General features: G+C 36.8%; 1 pseudogene across 1 annotated transcript; it reads right to left on the bottom strand.

Annotated features, from left to right (window-relative positions):
* Nucleotides 1–1,448: 1,448 nt before the first annotated feature.
* On the bottom strand, nucleotides 1,449–4,449 carry LOC144640437 (red-sensitive opsin-like; annotated as a pseudogene). The gene is made up of 3 exons (XR_013568369.1): nucleotides 4,335–4,449; nucleotides 3,921–4,137; nucleotides 1,449–2,999 (listed from the first exon to the last, which is right to left on the bottom strand). The product of XR_013568369.1 is annotated as a red-sensitive opsin-like (transcript).
* Between the last annotated feature and the right edge of the window lie 1,551 nt (nucleotides 4,450–6,000).

Below are 6,000 nucleotides of genomic sequence, written 5' to 3'. Positions count from 1 at the left end.
CACATAAGAAAGCAATTCATGGAGAGGTGAAGCTTCTTCAAGATCATCAAAGTTCACACAAAGGAGAGAAGCCTTTTACATGTAATCAGTGTGGCAAATGTTTTAGCCGAAAACAACATCTTCAAAATCATCAAAGTACCCACACAGGAGAGAAACCTTTTATATGTAACGAGTGCAGCAAGTGTTTTAGCCAAAGACATAGTCTCAAAAGGCATGAAATGATGCATACAAGAGAAACCCTGTTTACGTGCAACGAGTGTGGCAAGGGCTTTACTCAGAAATATCTTCTGCAACAACACAGACTAGTGGTACATGAATCAACAACAATAAATATTTACGTCTTATGTGAATCTACGGCTGAAAAGCCAATGGCAACTTAGAACCTACTTTATATATCTGACAATTTTTAACAGTTCTCACTGTATTAGCTTGACACTGCAGGGTCTTTCAACATAGCGACCTCAAATGCCATTATTACATTTGAAAATTTGTCGACTAACAAGTCTTTGTGATACAGGTGTTTCAACCCAGTTTAGTCTCCAGGTGAACAATTTGTGGGGGTCTGTTTCTCATTAAAAATATTTTTCTGTTTTCGTGACTGTCAATGATATAACAAATAAGATCTCAGATGCTAGTTACACCATGAAGTGACTTCATCAGTGCTTTTCCCTCTGATTGGCCAGAACATTTGCACAGATTTTTGGTTATGTTGTATAAAATGTAATAGCTCTGAAATAATGTGAAAATCCTAAGTTGTGGGAAAGAAGTTTGATTTGTCTGCTAGACTGGTAAAAACAGTGGGAGTACAAAGATAGCACAAAAATTTACCCTTCACATTTCCACAATGTGTGGTTCCATTAAGATATCCATACTCGCCCCACAGAATAGAGTAGCGACGGCCGGAAATGCGTCTGCGTTCGAAGGCTACCCACAGAAGCGATTGGAAATTCCAGGGAGAAGGGGGGTCACAAAGACCCAAAACTTTAAAGCAATGTATGAAGCTAAATTGGAATTTCCAGAGGGGTGGGGTAATATCGAGCACGTGGGGCAAATCCCTTCCGTGGAGGGTATGGATATTTTCTGGAAGCACAAAATATCCTGAAAGAAAGGGAATTGGATTAAGACGGGCTCGTATCATTGAAGGCAAAGTTATAGTGTTTGTCTAAATTATTTCAGCAAGAAAGCGAGTGGTTCCCAGTTCCCGAAGTTAATTGGGCAAAACAAATTAAGTGATTGAATGAATAAACAATTATTGAACTCGGTTTGCCCACAATGTCATGATTTGCCAGCGGATTGATGTATTTGTGTCGGCCTTTTGTCTCTGCCCAGTGTCAAATAATTGATCGCCACTGACAAACCACAATATTTTGTTCAACCTAGTGCGTTATTTGTTTTTAAACATCCACAATTTTAAACTGTTTTGAGGGTTGATAAACTCTACAGTTTGCTTTTATTGCATGCTTTGATTATTCTCATTAATCAGTTTTTTACATTACCCTCTGATGTAAATCAATTACATGTAACGAGAAAAAAAGGGACGATGACAAGTTTCCATCACATTGCTTTACTATTAAGTTCTCTTACTTACAATAAAAATTTATTTCTTGACAGAAATATGATCTGATGATTCTAAATTAGTTACTGTACAATTAAAACTAACAGCACAGCCCTGTTTACTAACAATTTTTTTTTATTATTGACATAACTTTAAATGTTTGAACAGTAAATAAGGTTGTGTTTATTGGGGCCAGCTGCTCAGGTTGGTTGGTTTTTTTTTTCTTTCTGTTAGTAAAAAAAGTTGATCAACTTTTTCAACTGGCATGAACTAGGTTTAAACAATTGATTTTTTCACTTAATTTCCTTATCAGGAAGAACCGTTTTTCAATATTATTGATTAAAACGGTTGACCAACACTTAACAACCCGATTAACCAAAAGCAATTTTCCCAATAGAACACTTACAAACTCAACTGAGCATTATGCACTAACTGTTAGATATTGTTTAAGGGGCCGTAAATGAAAACACTTTACTAGCTAGCCATTATTGCTATTTATAGTTAATTTACAAAATATTGTGATTTATTTCTTTACAAATTAGTACACATTCTTTGTTTTTGACATAACAGGGTAACTTTATCCGTCCCGTGATTGTTATATACTGTTAGTATGGTCAATCAGTTTAAGTTCTGGATACGTTCAAATTTTATAAACTTATAGTGCAGGCTGCACCTGACCCATCTGAGTGTCAATAACTGGCATTCCTGTTTCTGGAGACAATTTAGCACTTTTCTTGCAAATGGAAAATAAAGAGAAAAACTCATTCCTGTAATCTTTGTTGCTGAGAAAGTAAATCCATGGATTTACAATAGAATTGGACATAGAAAGCACCAGGAGAATTTTGTGCACTTTAAATGATACGACAATTTCAAAATGATCCAAGACGTAGAGATATTGACTTGGGAGCCAGCAAAATGTCAGGACAGCTGCTGTTATAGCACACATGCGCAGCAATAACCTTCCCTGGGCTTGTGCCTGGTCCGTCCTGCCAATCAAGGATGGGGATCTTTTTACTCGATACCAAATATGGACAAATGAAGCCCAAGTAATCGATGTTGGTATTACAAATGTTACGATGACGTAACATAAAACGAAAGCTTGTTTACCCGCCTTACCATAATGCGTAGGAACATGAACACATGTGTTATTTTTAAATTGAATTCCGAAGAACGTGTGAATTTGCACTTAAGCATTTAAAACTAAAATAAATGCGACATACTTTAACATCTTTTTCCTGGTAAAGAAAAGTTTGTAAGTAAACGGTTTTATTACCGAGAACCATCGTTCCACTGCTAACGGCGTCACAATCAAAATGGACACCTTGCTGAGAAAAAATACAACATACGGTGCTTTCTAAAAGGTAGCAGTAAAAATACCCAGCCGGTGTGACAAGAAATGGATCTTTGATAATGTCAAACAGCGGTGTTGGAAAAATTATGACCCCTGCTGCAAGAAAAAAAGAAGAAATCATCGCTCGCATTTTGTTTTGACTTTTCTTATGACTTTATGACACTATTCCTGAAAAAATTAACGCAACATTCTGGCTGGCTGTTAACAGCAGCGGCGGAGCGTTTTGCAACGTGGAGGAAGGGGGCAGGTTTTCATATTTGGAGCATTTTTTCCGTTCTAGCAACTTTTTGATTTCTGAGCAGTTTGTAGACCGAAAATTTCCGAAGATTCTCTGATTGTGGTTCTAAGGCCATACGAACGTTTCCGATCCTTTTCGAACTTTTCCTAAGATAAACGAAGATTACGAAGTTTTCCGAAGACTTCAAGGAAGTTTCGAAGATGTTTGAACTCACTCACGAGACGGAATATCTTGACAAACCAATTTTACGCGGCGCTCGCGATATTTTCGGCACCAAAGCCTGGGGGGTTGAGCCCCCCAAGTTTAAGTTTGTGGGGAGAGGCTGCAGCCCTCCTGCTCCTTCGCCTTCACTGTATGTCATACCGCAAGCTGGGACCGCACGGGCTCGGGACTTAATTGTTTTTTGTCCATCGCTCGTGACATGATGAGTATTACATCTTTTTCAACGTGTATATTACTTAAATTGTATCACAAATATATATATTTAAATTCCCAAAGAAAACCTCGTAAGAAAGAAATGAAAACGTTCTTTGAAGATGTTGACTAGTAGTTTTCAATAGCCAACTATCTATACTTTGTTGTTGTTGTTTTTTTCTTTTTCAAACAAATAAGTTCAACCAATTTCAAAGTTAAAGGCGTTCTTGCTTGCAGAATAAATTTCTTCGTAAAATGAAAAAGTTAGCAGTAGTCACCGGGGTTTAGTTCGTCTGCAACGCAGGCTAGTTTAGATAGTGCTTATTCCGTTATTTAGTTTGGCTGATCTGGATCAAAGTTACCTGTCATCATATCAACCACAGCCAAAGTCAACAGAAGAATGTTGTGAGGTTTTTTCAACCAGGCGGGCTTTCTGTACAACAGCAAACAAAGCAAGGCGTTGTTGACAAATGACGCAGCTCCAGTGACACCAAAAATGGCTTTAAAAGCTTGAGACGAACTCATTGCCGTTAGAGGAAATCCTACAAGACGTCTGGAAACTTCGCTTGTACTCGAAAACTGCCGATAAATGTAAAACATCTTTGAACCTTTAAATTTGCAAATTATCATTAAGTTTATAAAACAATGCGCAGGTGGTTTATAAATTCGTTGCACATAATTATATACATGTTAAGATTCGAAAGAAGTTTGAAGGTAAATGCATTCTCGTGTAACATGCATATGTATGACATATTTATATATTTTTGCGAATGTACCTTGCTTTGGAATCTTTTCAATCTTTCACCTTCGAACAGGTCTAAGCTGCGGTGTTTGATCTTTGGTTTGGCTCAGTTTGCTTTTGATGATAACATCACAATGCAATAAAGTCAATAACACATTTGATAGCCAACTGAATCCACAATTTCCTGACTTACTAGATCTTTTGACAGTTACAATGTATTTATAGAAATCATTGCTTAGGTGACTGCTGTCTCTGCTTTTGTTCGACACTGAGTTTTGTTAGAATAAACACAAGCAGTGAATACATGCCATATCAAGTGAAGGATTACCCGGGTGGTACATCAAAACACCATTCAAGTTTTGAATTAAAAATGCAATTTTCTGTGCTGTGCGACGAAGCTTATATGAGTGAAATTTATCAATGGAAACCCCGTTGCCTAAGCTCAATGCATTGAACAATATCTGCAAATTTTAAATTAATGAAACATAAGGTTCTGAGTTATTGTTTTCTTTTTTTCCTCTTTGAAATGTCGATAATGTGATGGTTACTTTCAATTTTTCGTCCTCGAAAAAATATTTTAAAAAGAAAATTAACTGAATAAAATGTTATGCATTTATAGTATCTTGTGAGTGTATTAAGGGTACAGTTACACGAGCAAATTTTATGTTACAATCTTTATTTGCTCTTGTAGACAAAAAAATGGCCAATTTTTTATGTGACAAATATATTTGCTGAAAAGCTGACATGTTAGCTGTTATGTGTGTTTCTGCCCGGCAAATATTTTCTGTTTAATTTTTTCGTATTCCCTTTCGAATCCCTTGCAGTTTCTATTGCGGTATTATCTTATAGTATCTGTGTTTTTTTGCTATATTTGCCTACGTATATGATTTACAAACAAAGAAATCTATAATCATTTGTATTAAAAATCATTTTGTCGAACGTGCTCTGGAAACCTTTTTTCAGTTTAAGTCAAAGTGTCACTGCTTTAAGATCAAAAGTAAGACTCAACGTCAACGCTGTAAAATCCATAACGCGGACGCAGAAGAAAGTCATTTATTCTTTACCAAGAAATGTTGTGTCTTGTTTCTTGAGTGCTTTGTCAAAACTGTTTTTACAAAATTTTAGTTCAGCATCAGTCAAAGGCCAAGTCCTTTCTCCCTTGCGGGCATGCTTCATTTCTTTTTAGTTATTATAAATAAAAAGGGGAGGTGTAGGGCAACCCGTGAAGGTGATCCGATAGAACCACAACTGAGATGAAATTAATTTACCAAATCATGGCAATCTTTGGCATTTCGCCGCGTTTAACGTAATGAACGGCTGAAGGACTTCTTTGTGCTTCCATGATGTCGTCAAAGGACTCGCTTCTCACAGAAAACTGTGGATGTGCCCGTGGTTGATTCTTCTTTTCATCATCAAGATCGATCCTTTCAAAGTCATTTTCAGTAGCGAGGCTTTCTTGACAACGGTCTTTTTCTTGGTTCAGCGCATTTTCCTTTTCAAAGGAATATTGTTTTTCCATTGTATTTTTGGGTTCGTTCTCTACCTCTTGTTCAACTACTGCATTTCCATGTGCGGTATTGCCATTTTCACAGTCTTCCCTCGGATTGTTTGTCGTAGAGTTTTCATCTTCTTTAACTTGTTGTTGAAGACCCTCACTCATTGCAAAACAAATACAAGGTACAAGGCAAGGTGTGCACAAT

Source organism: Oculina patagonica, unplaced genomic scaffold (genome assembly GCF_052425735.1).
Source record: "Oculina patagonica isolate OP01 unplaced genomic scaffold, crgOcupat unplaced3, whole genome shotgun sequence".
NCBI lineage: Eukaryota > Metazoa > Cnidaria > Anthozoa > Scleractinia > Oculinidae > Oculina > Oculina patagonica.
Note: the sequence above shows the minus strand (reverse complement) of the source record. Positions and strands in the feature narration are given on the sequence as shown.